Source organism: Pipistrellus kuhlii, unplaced genomic scaffold (assembly GCF_014108245.1).
Source record: "Pipistrellus kuhlii isolate mPipKuh1 unplaced genomic scaffold, mPipKuh1.p scaffold_m20_p_3, whole genome shotgun sequence".
Classification (NCBI taxonomy): domain Eukaryota; kingdom Metazoa; phylum Chordata; class Mammalia; order Chiroptera; family Vespertilionidae; genus Pipistrellus; species Pipistrellus kuhlii.
The window spans coordinates 153,142,125-153,158,929 of NW_023425529.1; the positions used below are offsets into that span (position 1 = coordinate 153,142,125).

At 36.1% G+C, this 16,805-nt stretch overlaps 1 protein-coding gene across 4 annotated transcripts in view; it reads right to left on the reverse strand.

Annotated features, from left to right (window-relative positions):
• The window catches only part of FGF14 (fibroblast growth factor 14), a 548,196-nt gene that overhangs the window by 94,119 nt on the left and 437,272 nt on the right, over nucleotides 1–16,805 (reverse strand). The window lies entirely within an intron of this gene.

The window sequence follows — 16,805 nt, forward strand, 5'->3', positions numbered from 1 at the left end:
GCAATGTGGATATCCAGAAGTTTCACTGATGGTTATATATACATTAAATAGGATGAAACTAATTCTATTCTCCGTCATTGTGACAGAATTACAATTATTAAGTGGAAAACATACTGAACCCAGTTTCATAGTAAATAGAAAAAAACACTTTTCTCATAATACATACATATCAACAACTTAAATACTATTGTAGTATTTTCCTTGAAACATTATTTCTCTCATGAAAATAAGAATAGAAATATAGTTAACTTTTAAACAAATAATTACTATCATGAAGATCCAGAAATATATTGCAATTAAATAAATTATATTTAAAAAATCACCAATGTAATAAAAATACACATCTTTTCCTAAAAATAAGTTAGTCTTCCCACATGAAGTGATGAAGTGGCATAGGACACACATGATCACAAGTTGAAATAAAAGTTTTGTTAAAACAATTATCAAAATAAAGTTATATTCTCTTTAATATCTTAAAAACCACAGATTAAATATATTTAATTAGTTTTCAAGTAAGTAAATTTAAAAGCAGTAACAAGTAACCCTTATAATCATTCATAAACTTTGTAGTTGTATTATACTTTATATTGAGATTTTATCTAGTTTAAGGACAAAACTGGATAACATTGGATGTGTTATTTTATGGTACTACTTTCACAGGAATTTTTTTCTAGGACATTTCAGTGACAGACTGAAAACCATTTGACATTAACTGAAAGATAGTAATGACAATTGTAGTGATGAGATAAAGGAACCTTGAGGTCTATCAATGAAGTGGATTGAGTTGTAAATCTTAAAAAAAAAAAAAAAAGGATAGAAATGTTACCTTTTGCAAATAGCTTGTGTGACAGGGAATGAAAAGCATACAATTTTTATATAATACTATAGTAACCAGAATTAAATGTACTAACTAACAAACTAACAAATTTGTTGGAACAAAACCAGAAAGCAGATTTTATGCTTTTTATGCTCACAATCTCTATTTTAGCCTCTATTTCAGTACCCTGCAGGGACCAGCAGTACCTGTCTAGATAGGAGATGACTGACCACAGGAATTCGGCTGACACTGAAGGATTCAACATGCTGACACCAAGATCTTTGTCGGACCAGCAAGAACACTGCCCACACATCTCCACTTCCCCTCGCTGTCCTTATAAAGGCCAGTGGCTTTGCCTGGAGATGTTAAGATGGTTTTTAGGATACGAGTCCAACATCTTCTCAGGCCGCTGGCACCTGAATAACCTGGAGATTATTGTGCTAAGTGAAATAAGCCAGTCTGAGAAAGACAAGTACCATATGATTTCACTCACATGTGGAATTTAATGAATAAAGTAACCTAAGAAACAAAAATAAACAAGCTCACAGGTACTGAGGACAGGCTGAGATCTCTCCAAGGGGAAGGGGACTGGAGGGCTGGGTGAAGAAGATGAAGCAGTTAAGCCAGGGTTGGGGAACATATAAGGCCCAATAAATTATTTGGTCTGGCCCTGCCACGGCAGTAGGGGTGAGCTAATTAAATGTTTGAGCAAATGTAGCAGCCTGATTTTTAAGTTGATAATTTTGTGTGCCCATGAATGATGTTATAAATATCCAAATGGATCTTGGCAGATTAAAGATCCCCCACCTCTGGATTAAGCAAAGATAAAACAACTCATTGATATGGATGGCCAACACTATGGTGATTACCAGAGGGAAAGGTGTATGGGGGCAGGTAGACCCGGGTAAGGGGGGTAAGTAACTGGTGATGGAAGGAGACTTGACTTGGGGTTGTGAACACAATATAATATAAAGATGATGTGTTGCAGAACTGTACACTGGAAACCTACATAAATTTATTAACCAACCCAATAAATTCAATAAAATTTTAAAAAGAAAAGAAATAAAGATTTTGATCCAAAAGCTCCAGATTTTCTTTTTTTCTATGGGCTTGTGTTAAGAAAGGCTATTTAATTTTTATTCAAAACTCAGATTTTATGAAACTTATAAATCCTTTACACCTGCAGGTTTCTTGTAAGTATCCAAATTCTGTGAGCACTATTTTTGAAGCACTATATTTGAATGTAATCTTTCTCTATTTGAGATTATAACAAGTATGTATACATACTCATGGGAAAATAAAAATGCTCTTTGAGGATATCATAACTCCAGTGTTCCTACAAATTTGAAGAGGGACCCTGGGATAAATAAGCAGAGAGGAGGAATAGCTCCCACGCATGCCTGCTAGCCCTGGTTTCCTTGCTGGGATCTCCCTGCAGCAGGAGACGTGTCAGATAGGAGAGTACTGTTCTTGGCTTGAGTCCACCAGGCCAACTGCGCAGCTGAGAAATTCTGACTTATTTTAATGTGAATGGATAAGCATGGCAACGCCTGCTGACCTAGTGTAATTAATTGCCATCATTCTGCTAGACATAATCACAATGCAGTATCTGAATATTAAAGAAACCATAATTGAGTGTTTCATCTATTTCTTGGAAAGCATTTCAAATGTCATCAGCATGTTACAAAAAGTCATTCCTAATTCTCAAGGTCATCCAGTGGGACCAAATGCTTAAATTAGTGTGGGTGGCATTGCCAGCTTTCATTTAGTCTTCTCAGCTGGGTATCTTTTCTCATTATATCTGTCCACCTATCACCCCTACTCTCTTGTCCACCTAATAAATGAATTAGCTTCAGCCGGTTTGGCTCAGTGGATAGATCTTCAGCCTTTGGACTAAAGATTCCAGGTTCGATTTAGGTCAAAGGCATGTACCTTGGTTGCAGGCACATACCCAATAGGGGATATGTAGGAGGCAGCTGATGGATGTTTCTCTCTCATCAATGTTTCTAACTCTCTATTCTTCTCCCTTCCTCTCTTTAAAAAAATCAATAAAATATATATTTTTAAGAAATTAATTATATAAAGCATTTGCCTTTGAAAATTTAAAAATAACTGAAGTACGTATGTATATATTCTATACAGTAAAAAGGTGGATTTTATTTTCACAGTACTTCACAAATGAGTATGCAGAAAAATTCCTAAGTGATAACTAAGAGAAAAATACCTACATGTACATATCAGAATATTATCAGAATAAGGAATATTCCTAAATAGTTTATGGTTATAGAATAATTATACACAAATACACACCACACAATGCCCTTAGCATAATAATTCTACTTTTGCAACATATTCATGCCTTCTGCATTTACCTCTTCAGGCTTTTGAATGACCCTTTAACCAACTCAATTTGAATTGGAATTAACAAAAATAATTCAGTAATACATATGTAACACTCTGGGATTTTGCAATCCCTACATTTACAGAATGTGAGCATTATGTCTCTTCAACTTTACCTTGCTGTTCTCGCCATCTCTGTCTCAAGTGTAAAATCACCTTGAGTCACTAATAGTGCAACCTATCACTTTTTTAAGATAATTATTTCAAATGCTTTTAGCTAGAACTCTATCATTAACAGAAAATACAATTAGGATTTAAACAGAATTTAGCACATCTTGAGCGAGTCTCTTGTTTAAAGAAAGGATTGGAATACGGGATAATTGAAAGTAAATGCTACACTGTGCCACATTCCATAGTTTTCCTCAGTCACACAAGGAACATAATGCCTAATGAAGTTATTATTCATAAAAATGTTTAAAGAACATGATCTTTTGGTGCTGCTAGTTAATGGTTTAATGATTCTGAGGAATTTCTAATCGGCTAACCACCAGAAAAAAATAAAATAAAATCGTGACTGATTTTTGTGGCACAGACAAGCAAGGTATGAATGAACATCCTGTGCTCTGAAATAATCAGGTATTACTGAGATGGTTTTTTTTCTTTTTTAAATTATTATTATTGTATGAACGATGCACAAAAATTAATAAAAACTTTGTCTGCATTCAAATTTCTACAAGGCATCATTTGATTTTTTTAGATAAACACAGGGGGTTATTACCCAAGGCAATTCTTTTGTCTACCCATTTCTATGTGCAAGCCCTCTCATGTAATGCTATTTTAAATTAAAGGCTCACTGCTATTTCTCCTAGGTTTACAGTTGGCTTTGCTAAGTCAATAAAAACAGTCTTTCAAAGGATTCCAACTGCATAAGGAAAATAGCTAACTCACTTATGGTACCTGGGGAATAATTTCTTAATAGTTTCCTCCTTTGCGTTAATATATCTCACATTAGAAATTATTACTTCATGGGCATTAAGAGATGTCTCACACATCAACTCCAGGTAAGAGTTGCCTGGAGACCTTTGAAAAGTTTAAACGTTGATTTTTATGTTATTAGTATGGCTTGAAATACAGATTCTAATTGATACTGGACTAAAACAAGGAAGGTCTGCATAGCCACCATTAAATGGTAAGTAGAGTTATTGAAATTGCAAATTCTTAATACAAAAACAATTTTTCATTTCCTCTTTGATATCATTAACCTAAGGTTATGAATAGAGAGCAAATGGCAATATTTAAACAATTAACGATATAGGAGGTGCCATATCTTCCAAAGTGACATAATTTTATCAATCATTTTACTATTTAACACATTAGCAATGATGTGTCATGATTACAGAGAAAATACATGCAAATAAATGCTCAGTGTGAGCATTTAATGTGCCCTATAATAAAACAGTTGTTTCTCAGACCACAATAAATACACATTTTTTAAGGTAATATATCATCTTGCCATGATTTCACTCTTCATTATCTACAAGCAAGAAAGATACCTATTTTGTCAGAGCTGTGTCTGAAGTACAGGCGAGGAAACGGACATTCTTGAACCATAACAGAAAAATGACAAGGATTGCAGTGAGGCTAAGGTTAGTGGAAACAATGCTATACAGTTTATAGTTAAGATACAGATGAGTTAACTTAAGTTTACATTAATGGGGAGTCATTGAGGCTCAACCTTTGTTGTTATGCCCTCACCAAAGGCACTCAGGTTAGTAATTAATTTGTAACAGGTTAAAAGTAAAGTAGGAGAATGTTTTCTGTTTGCCCACATAACGATTTCTGCTAAATAGTGGCCCAGACCTAGTATAAATGACCAAATAAAATATCTCCATCTTGGCAGAGATGTTGCAAATCCAAAGCCCCACTTGTTTCCATTCAGTGTCTGACTTTATTTGGCAGCAAATAGCAAACAATTATGATGCTTTTGCATGGGTTAGGACATGCCTGTTAACAAGGAACTCATCTCTCTATATTGCAATAAAGGTTGTTTATGTCTTAGGAAAAATGAAAATAGAGTAGTTTTCATATATTTATTAATTTTTCACAAATTATTTTTTTAAAATAATTTGCAAGTGTCTAAGAAATGGGACTTAAATTATTGGGGCTATGTTGTAGAGATGGAGAAAAACATCCAATTCTTTTCCAGAGCCCACCATGAATTCATGGCAAGTGGGTTTTCAGAGGCCCTGGCAAGTAGCAACACATTCATGTAACTCCACTACCAGATGTGAGAAGGAAATAATTCTCTAAAAGTAAAAGTGATCAGCCCAGCTGGTGTAGTTCAGTGGTTGAACTACGGCCAATGAACAAGGAGGTCACAGTTGGGATTCCAGTTAGGGAACATGCCCAGGTTTTGGGCTCAATTCCCAGTGTGGGGCGTGCAGGAGGCAGCTGATCAATAATTTGCTCTCATCCTTGATGTTTTTCTTTCCCTCTCCTTTCCTCTCTGAAATCAATAAAAATATATTTTAAAAATAATCAGAAATAAAACCCATCTTGTGTGAACAGTGGTGTATAGCAATTTTCAATTATAAGGCTTCCCACATATGCAAACCATTTTTTTAAATTATATTTTTATTGAGTTCAGAGAAGAAGGGAGAGGAAAAAGTGATTGAGAATCGTTGATCAGCTGCCTCCTGCAAGTCCCCAACTGGGCATGTGCCCTTGACAGAACTGAATCTGGAACCCTCCAGTCCACAGGTCTACCCTGGATCCACTGAGCCAAACCAGAAAGGTTTTAAATAGGCAGAATTTTAGTAGCTATTTAGTAGCTATTAATTGTTGCTTTCATGATAAATAGGATTTGTCACTCACTGTGTGATTTATTTGCCTTCTTAGCATTTCTGTAGTTTATTGCATTTTTTTTTTCATGATTTTGAAAATGAAAACAATGAGATGGTCATTCTCAAATATAGTTTACCTACTGTTTTAGAACTTAATCTCTTGGGTAGTTTTAAAATCTCCTCATATATAAAAGTGTTTTTGACCATCTGCCACTTACCATCTACCTCCACAAATACAGATTTTTAAAAATTGAAACATTGTTTCTTTAAATATATTTTCTAGATTTTGGAGAGGAGTGGAGAGGGAGAGAGATAGAAACATCAACGATGAGAAAATCACTGATCAGCTGCCTCCAGCACACCTTCCTCTGGGGATGGAGCCCACAACCTGGGCATGAGCCCGATCAAAAATCAAACCTTGACTTCCTGGTTCATACAATGCTCAACCACTGAGACACACCAGCCAGGCAAAAATTGAAACATTCTGATCAAACCTAATTTTGTTAACTACTTACAGTACTTTATGTTTACAGCATTAAAAAAAATCAGGAAAAATTACCAACTACAATAATATTTTTTAATTTGACACCAAAATGAAATAAAAAACAAAGTATTTCATGTCATTTCATGAACTAAAGAAATAATAAAGCCCTTTCTCTAGTTATCATTATTCATCCACTTGCTATAAAATGTCCACGTTTAAGTGGCAGTGATGTTTATTAGAAATAAAGTTTTATTTTTCTGCCCTGAGATTCTTGCTTAAGGTGAAGACATTACCACTCAGCTTATTAATGCAAATATGAGCACATTAGAAGGCAGACATTGCATGTCTGAGTACTGTCTGTGAGTTTCTAATGCTCTTTCAGGAAGGAATGTGTAAAGAAGTACTTTCCTGCAATTCAGACTTGAGAGATAAACAGACTCATGTCTTCTTTGCCAGTAATTACTAGTAATGTTTTTCAATGGAGTGAATATGACGTGACATGCATAACAAATAACATCTACCAGGAGGGCATTCAAGGAATAATTTAATAAAATATGCTGGTAAAATTAATTCTACCTTCACAATAATCAAACAGGAACTTCATACTGAGTACTTCTTACATTCCCTTCACTATTAAAGAAGCGATAGAAAATGTACAAGAATAATCATAGAATCATAGATTCTGAGAAAAATAAAATCCAGCTAATCAAGATCTACTCCAAATGATTTCCTTTTTTTTTTTTTTTTTTTTTTTTGCATGTACCTGTTCAATTTTCCCAACACCATTTATCGAAGAAACTGTCTTAACCCCATTGTATGCACTTGCCTCCTTTGTCAAATATTGTTTGAGTGTAATGGCTGGGGTTGATTTGTGGGGTCTCTGTCATGTTCCATTAATCTATATGCCTACTCTTGTGCCAGTACCACGCTGTTTTTATTACAATGGTTTTGTAGTGTAACTTGATATCCAGTATTATAATCCCTCCAACCTTGTTCTTCTTTCTCAAGGTTGCTCTATATTATCTTGATGTTCAAGGACACATCTTTTTGTCCTATTCTTTACAGACTGAGCAGAGCAATCGTCCAGGATTTTTCTCCACACACTTACTCAAAGGCCAGCTCACTTGGTTAGTGGAAAAGGTGATCATTACTTGTGGCCATGTCATTTTGCTTATTCAAGAAGCTTGAACTGGACCATGAATTTGTCATCATTATTATCATCGTCATCAACAACAGCAGCATTTACTCAAGGTAAGTATAAAATAATGTAATATTAAAGTCATGGTTCATGAGACAGTGATGTATAGCGTGTTTATCAAGGTATGCTCCTTTAGGCACCTGCACAAGGCATGCCTGTGCTACATAGTCAAAGTCAGTTCTTGAGGCATATGGAACTCACTCAATGGGAATCTTTTGGGTAAATGTTCTGGGATTTAGATATTTGCAATGTTATCAGCATCTTATCTATGTTGACAAATGTGAACCACTATGAGACTATCTGAAGGCTTAATATTCTCTTCCTATATTATCATCATTTTTATAGTCACAAGTCATAAACTTAATTCAGCTAGTTCTCTCCTCTATACCCAGTGTACAAAATTGCCTCTATTGATTATGTATACTTAGGAATCAAGGAATATATATGAGGAAGCTTTTCAAGTAGTTATGTGATTTAATAAAACTTTCAATTTCTAATATCTAACTTTACCCATGTAGGTGTTATTCACCCCTTTTCTTCATCTTTGATTCACATGCAGGAGGGATAGGGAAACAATCACCATCCATCATAGAACAACTCTTTATTCACACACCATTCCTCAGACAGCCCTTAGACTCGTTTCTTCCATGATGAATGAACTTGGTCATCATCCAACAATCATTCAGTGGGATTATCACCCACTTGAATAAAACAGAGTGCATTGCCAGCCCCTCCTCCTTGCAGGTTCTATTTTCTCTGGGAAAAGCATCACAGCTCACCAGGTTCTGAGTTTGTCACAGAAGGAGCTGTGACTCTGTCACCTCCCATACCCAGACAACCTCAGTACTCTTCTTATTACTCCTCAGAAACCACTTTCAAATATCTCTCTTCCTTTCCAGTCCCCCCAACATCAATGTCTCTAGGCCCAGAAACAAAGTTAACATGTGTGTAGTGTCTGCCTTTTTAAATTTAAGAATGACATTCAGATCTCTCTCTTTCTCTCATTTTCTCTTAGACACACACACACTGATGCTGTCCAAACAAAGCAAATGTTTGTAGTTTGCAAGCCCTATTTAGTTTTTTCTTTATTATTCTCTTTTTCTTTTATTCCTTGATTTCCCTGACAACCACTTTTCAACTTTCTGTTCCTATGTATTTCACCTGTTTAGATTACAAAGGCAAGATCATGCAGTTATTTTTTCTAATGTGTCTTACTCACTTCAATTTAATTTCCAATGTCTTCCAGGTTTATCCATATTGTTGCCAATGCAGAATCACCTTTCTTTTCTTATTATTAAAATAAATAATTCCATTGTATACAGACTGGAGTAAAAATAAGTTTTACAGTTGATTCTTGTATCATTATTTATTATATTATTTATTAATTATTATATTATTTTCCATATGAACAACTGTAAACCTAACTTTGCCCCACCCTGTATACTCAGCATTCCTCTTCTGGACTATTGATTGCACGATTTTCACACTGCTACTGATCTATTTTTACTATTTATCCTGTCACAGGTATAATCCTTTCGAAGTTAAAGATGGCCACATTGTCTCCTAGTCTGGAGAAGGACATTAACCATTCTGAAAGGGGAAGTTAAAGGAAACAGGTGAAAGTGTATGGAGCTAGAGCAGAAAAAGTATTGCGGGTGTGGTTGGAAACTCTAGACTAGACTTCAGGAGGGAAGATTTTGTTTTTTCTACTTCTGAGTGGGAGCTAGAGCTGGGGACAGGTGGTTTCCAATAGCTTGATGGAGTGAGCAGAAGGCATGGGCCTTTCTTTGTAATATTTCCTCCCCACTTCCTTTCCTTTGCTGTCTCCTCTTCCCATTCTCTCATTTTTCTCTTTCTCTTCCTTTCATTTTCCCAATGCTGCACAATGCTGATTTATATCCTTTTCTTTTCACTTCTCTTTTTCCCCTCTTCCTCCTCTTAAGCTCTCATATCTTTTCTACTTCAGTTCCTTTCTTTAAACTCCATAAAATGGCATATGATCTTGTATAACCTAAAAAGGTATATTTATTACTTTATACAGATTGGGACAAAAGTATATTTACAATTATTCATGTAGAAAATAATACAATAATAAATAATGATATGAGTAAACTCTGTTTCACATACTTTTAACTATAAACATACTTTCCCCTGTATTGCCCATTATCAGTCTAACAATAGAAAACATGGGATGTTTCATATTTTCCTTCTGTCCAAAAGGCTACTTAAATTTAGTTATATGTAGTCTATCACTTGTATTTATTTCTCAAGGGCATTTTCTCTTTGGTAAGTGACCCTAAGTAGAATGAAGGCATGCTTTCCTTTGTCATAATCAATTGTATACTGTGCGTTGGTGTTCAACATTGTAGGAATTATATGAATACTGAAGGGAAATTTACTGAAGTACTGTACTTGCTTCTTTATTGCTATAAATTATCTTAGTCAAAATACCAAGAACAGATAATAGCCATTTTCAACCTGGGAAATAAATGCAAATTATAATAATGTGGGCTAAAGTATAGGAAAACTTAATAAAAATATTTTAAGCATAAAAAGTAAAGCTTCAAAATATGTATAAATTGAAAAACTATTATTTAACATTTATAAAAAGAAATAAAAACAGCCGGGACCGGTTTGGCTCAGTGGATAGAGCGTCGGCCTGCGGACTGAAAGGTCCCGGGTTCGATTTGGTCAAGGGCATGTACCTGGATTGCAGGCACATCCCCAGTAGGGGGTGTGCAAGAGGCAGCTGATCAATGATTCTCTCTCATCGATGTTTCTAACTATCTTTCTCTCTTCCTCTCTGTAAAAAATCAGTAAAATATAAAAAAAGAAAAAAGAAAAATAAAATAAAAACACTCTGACCAGAAGTATAACAATGTGAATAAATGTGTGTGTATTTAAGCATATGCATAATTCCAATGAAATACACAAATATATATATATATATATATATATATATATATATATATATACACACACACACACACATATATTTGTCAGATACTGTTTATGTAGAAAAACATGAATGTAGAGTCAAAGTTATAGATTGCTGGAATAAGAGAGACATGAATAATCACCTGAAATTTAATATATGTTTTTTAAGATAAAGAATTCACCATTCAGATAAATGAAGAATGAGGAATTAAAGATTAAAAAAAAAAAGAGTCCATTTTGAAAGGACTATCCAGAGAAATCTGGGATCCTGCTTGGTTATACAATAGTTTTGCCTCCCTTCTCCTAGGAGTCACATCAGATAACAAAAGACTGGTCCTCAGGATAAGCAGTTGTCAAATGCCCTTGGTTCCCTATAATGGATACTGATCACCAGTGATGGTCACTGTAGCCCAGATTATGTGGCTAATCCCATGCACTGCCTGGCACCTAAAGCTAAAAACACTAGGAGACATGGATAGGATATGCCGACCTGAATAAACATGAGTGGCTTCCTAAGGATAGAGTCCAGAGATGTGTTTTGAAGAGACATGGTGAGTACCAGAGATGGACAAAGACCACACAGAATACTCCATCTGCATAGACATAAAGATGTGTGATGGTGTATGCCTTTGTGTTAGTAACTCTCAGGGAAGAAGGGAAAGATTTTGAGGGAAATTAAGTAACACACTGAAAATTCAAAGCAGTTCTATTTCTATGGCCCAAACTTGAACAATGAACACAAAAGCAAATGTTAAGAAGAAAGGACATTGTTGCAACCCATTTGGCTAGAATGTGAACTCTGCGTGGAGACATACAATTAATGGCAGCTTGAGGCGAGGAGCCCTGAGGCTTTCCTGTCTAGTAGACTTTGAAAAATTATGGAAGTAATTTTTTAAAGGAGCCACACAATTCAAGGCACATCAGTAAGAGATGTCTGTTGGCACCGAGAAGGGAAGGTGGAACCATCTTTGTAAGAGAGGCTTGTGAGTGTATTTCTGAAATATGACTGTGATATTAGAAAACTATCTCATATAAAGTAGATAAGAATTGGAAGGTCCTGCAAATGCTTTTTGCATAATACATAGCATTTATCCTTTTTCCTTAAACTAAAGAACATTTCATCACTATGCTCACATCCTACCTAATAAAAGAATAATATGCAAATGAACCATCACTCCACTCAAGCCATGCCCATCACCCACGCCCACCAGCCAATCAGAGCAAGTATGCAAATTAAACCCAACCAAAATGACTGCAGCCACAGAGAGCAGTTGAGAGAGGTTTGGGTTTCAATAAAGGAAGCTTGACCGCCATAGACCTCCACTCAAGGATACAAAATTTCAATTATAGAAGATAAATCACAAGAAAAATGGCGGCAGCCACACAGCTGGAGAGAGCAGGCAAGGGTTGCCCCAGCAATGGAGGAAGCATAGCTTTCCACCTGCCCTGGCCTGCCTAGGCCTCCACTCAAGGCTACAAAGTTTCAATTGTAGAAGGTAAATAAATTCTAGATACCAGGGTCGCTGGGGGTGTGGCAGGTCTGGAAACCACCACAGGTCCCTCACCTTAGCCACCCCACACCCCAAGAGAATCCCCACCCTCATCCGGGACACCCTTCAGGGCAAATCAACTGGCACCTACCCATGCACCAGGCCTCTATCCTATCTAATAAAAGAGTAATATGCAGATTGACCATCACTCCAACACACAATAACTGCCCCATGTGGTCAAAGATCCTGCCCCTATGTGGACACAAGATGGCCACCACAAGATGGCCAGCAGGGCAAGGCAGTTGGAAGAGACTAGGCCTGCAAGGGAGGGCAGTTGGAGGCGATCAACCCTGCAGGGGAGGGCAGTTTGGGGTGACCAGGCCGGCAAGGAGGGAAGTTGGGGGCAAACAGGCTGGCTAGGGAGCAGTTAGACACCAATCAGGCTGGCAGGAGAGTGGTTAAGGGGTGATCAGGCTGGCAGGTAGAAGCGGTTAGGGGCAATCAGGAAGGCAGGCAGGTGAGCAGTTGGGAGCCAGCAGTCCTGGATTGTGAGAGGGATGTCCAACTGCCAGATGGACATTGTTGTTATATGTGTGCTCTGGGGCACCTGCATACTGTTACCTCTGTATGCTGGGGTCAACCCATCCAGCAATATAAAATCACTACTGTCATATTAAAGAAAAGCTGGAAGTTGATCCCTGGAATCTGCTTTTTCCTCTCGTCAGGTGATTCTTTGGGGCCCTATTATTTGAAAAACACAGTAGCAGAGCCATCTCTTGATTCATTACAAAAACCAACATGGAAAGGGATTATCTTCCTCTCTACTTGTATCTCTCAGTTATTAGACTCAGGTGAAATATTAATTTCAGGAGAATACCAGGGCTTACTACCTCCCAGATGGCAGTATCCAGGTAATAGAAACATTTAGAACACCATTTGGAAACTAATATTTTCATAAATGCCAGCCAGTGGGAAGACAGCACTAACAAATCGTTATACATTTTAGGTACATTTTTTACTTCATCATCCAGAAAAGTCGATCAGATTAACACCAACATTTTAAACCTCAACATTAACTTGAAGCATCCAGGAAACCTTTCATTTTACAGATGAGAAGACTGAGAGCCAGAGAGACTGGGACATGATAATACAACACAAGTATCCGCTGTCGGATCCAAGATCCAAGGTCCAGGTTTTGTGATAAAATCCAAGGGCTTTCCCCATTGTATTATCAGTCTTTTTCCCTTCCTTTCCTCCCTACACATCTTTCTTATATCAGAATGACTATTCTTTATGTCTGGTCAAATAAGGAATGACAGGATGTGTTTTTTTCATTTCATATTTTTCTTCAGTGCTCATAATTTACTTCAAAGAATTCTCTTAGTCTTTCTAAGTCATAAGTTGTTCAGAAGAGGAAAAACAAAAAACTAAACCTTGACTGTTCCTCAGAGCACCATAAATAGTTTATAGTTGATCAAAATACATTTTTATCCTAAACACCACTTCAGACTCATTTTCTAACGCAGTATTTCCTTGTCGGTTTCTGTTCTGCAACACTGCAGTTTACCTTCAAGGAAACTGTTTATATCTAACACTAAATCTCTTGAGGTACATCTTCAAGAAACATGTTACAATCATTAGGACCACAAATGAAATCACTGCTGTCATATTAAAGAAAAGATTCCACAGGTGACAAGTAGCTTCAGCAAAAGAAAGTGATGTTTACATCTCAGTCAGATAACTGCTCTGTCCCAATGAGGCAGAATTACCTGACGAATCCAATATCTTTATTTGGATGGCGAGGGATGATGAGAGCTACTTTCTGAAACGCAGAGGAATACATCTAGTGTGATTTTCATCTAACAGAATTCACTTTGCTCTGAGTATTTTATTGCCTACATTCTCAAAAAAATTGCTCCCATATTAGACCATTGGTTTACACTCCACATGCATTAAGTTGATCATTTTAAAGTGGGTATAAGCTTAAAACAGATTCCTCCATTTCCCAGACTTAAATCTTTAAACTTTTTTCTTTAAACCTGGGCTTGGAGTTCTCCTTTAAAAAAAAAACTTACTCAACCTCATTCAAAACTTCTTAGTTGGGTTAGCCACCCTGGCTTTTAAATTTAATGCCCAAACGTTACATGTAATACACTTTAAGAATATTTGTCACCCAGTATTTAATATCAAACATTTCTTGAATAAATAGAATTTCCTATGATTTGTATTGTTTTTATTTGAGAATCTCCAAAGAAAACAGATTGTTTCAAATTATACTTTTTAATATCTAAAATGAAGTTTCTTCCCAAATCCCTAATGGTTTTCATTACCTCATCACATGCTTATAAGTTGTTACTAGAATATGCACCAGACCATATTGTGAACATGTTTGGCACATGGAAGCAATACTGTATAGTGAAACAGTTGAAAAGTAAACTATGAGTCAGACTAATAGTGCTCAAATCTTGTCTGCTCTACTTGGATGACTTCACACAGCTTCTCAAACTTTCTGTACAATCAGTATCACCATTTTAACAGTATTTGCTTAATAGATTGCTGCAAGGATGAAACGATCTAACCTGTAAAGTGCCGAAATCCGTGCTAGGCAGCGTGCACGATATACATATGGTGGCTATTATAATTTTATAAGTAGAACTGTCATTGCATAGTATAATAACTGTTGCATTGTGCTGTTATATTATTATTTTAGTAGGCTCTCAGTAACTAATTATGGGGTAAATGAGTGAATGTGAGAAAACATTCTTTTTGCCGAAATATTTGAACTCCAATTTTTATTACATTGAAATACACAGGACACTTTAACTGAGGAGTATTAGTAAAAACTGGAAATTTCATTTGATTTTTTATCTAAGTCCCTTTCCTACAAGATGGCTGAGGATTCTAAGGGCCTGGTCTGGGCAGAGGGGATCTCTTAGGGTAGGGGTTGGGCGAATAGAGTGCCTCTTAGCAGATCCTGGTCTCAGAGCACAGTATCAAAGATGGAAAGACGAGAAAACCAAGATCCGCAAAAGCAGAGAAGCCACCAAACAGTGGTCCAGAAGCCAAGTAATGGGAGAATCAGAGAGTTGTGAGTAGAAAATATGCCTGGAGTTGTCACTGGGACAATTCCTGGGGCAGGGGAGGTCCTATTTAAGATGCCAAAGACTGGGCCAGTCAGTTGGTGCCTTCCTCACTTCTATTCCTGCTGCACTGCTTACATTGCAACAAAAATAACCTGGACTGCCTTGTATTTTAGGCTAATGCACATATTCCTACCTTATAAAAAAAATAGCACTCTTGCATGACCTCATCATAAAAAAACATAAAAAAACTCAATAGCAAAAGTAAAACAGACATTTAAATTTCTCCTGACATCAACACATATAACAGAGTATAGCAATGTGATCTGGGGAGGGGGTAGAAGGTGTGGGAAGGGGACATCTGCAATATTTCCAACAATAAATATGAATTTTTTTAAAAACCATCAACAGAAACCAAGGACTAGAGGCTATGGCAGACACTGAATCTAATAATTTTTAGGCATCTCAAACATTAGTTGAAGGAAAGAAATAAAAGGAACAGAATAAATGTCAAATCAATAAAGTTGATTTGTATCTGAAATTATGCATCTTTAGAAAATTATCTTAATCTACATAGAATTTTTCCTCAAGGGGGATAGGGAATTCTAGCTTGAGTGTGCCTGCAGATGATGAGTATTCATCTTATGTAACAGAATGCAATTTGCATAATGTGGGGCTAGGTCTGCATGCAGGAACACCTTCAGGGAACTCAGAAAAAGGTTCCAAATTATCAAGAGCATTTTTTCCACCTCCCCACAAAAGGAATCCATAGCTCACCTTTTATTTTCTTTGACAGATTTTCCAGATTTGTTAAAGAAGATTTATCAAATTTCACGGGAGGCCCCAAAGAATGTTTCTGCGTAAGTTCTGTATGCATGTGTGTGCCTGTGTATAATGTTTGCATGTATATTTACACACAGTTTTTTTTTTGATGATGGCATTTAACAACAACAGAACTAGTATTTAGCAACAACAAAAGCGAATAAAAACATTTTTCCTGGAGGCACTATGACTAATCTATTGATTTTTGCTCAGAGGATAGCAGAAAGTTCTTTCATCTAAGTCTCTAATGCTGGAATCTGTGTTGGAAATTCACTCCAACAGCATTATAATGTAGGTATACAGCACATCTGAATGCAAATTATTTGTAAAGAGTAAATATTCCAGAAGAGCTTATATGTCTGGAAAAGTGCTCAACTTTATAAACACAAAACAAGGAGACTTGCTTAGAGTTCAAAGCAATATTCATTTTTATATTAGAAGTATGTTCCTAGTAAAATGCTTACACATTTTGAATTCTTATTTTTCAAAGAACTAGTCCCTTTAAATGTTTCTCTCTTCTGTTCAGAATTCACATTAATTCTGTTTCTTTTCATAAAATAATCTTTTACAAGAGGTTCTCAAAGACAAGTACACTTCTAAATAGAAATAAAAATGTCACATTAACATCAACTCTTTCAAAATTGCTCAATTTTCTATAAACTGGGTCACTTTTTAAAATATGCAAATACACAATTTTACAAGGTAATAATGTCCCTCTTCTGCTTTATATGCTGTTATTAACAAACACTGATAAATAATGAATAAACAGCTCCCACAACACTGTAGCAAAGATA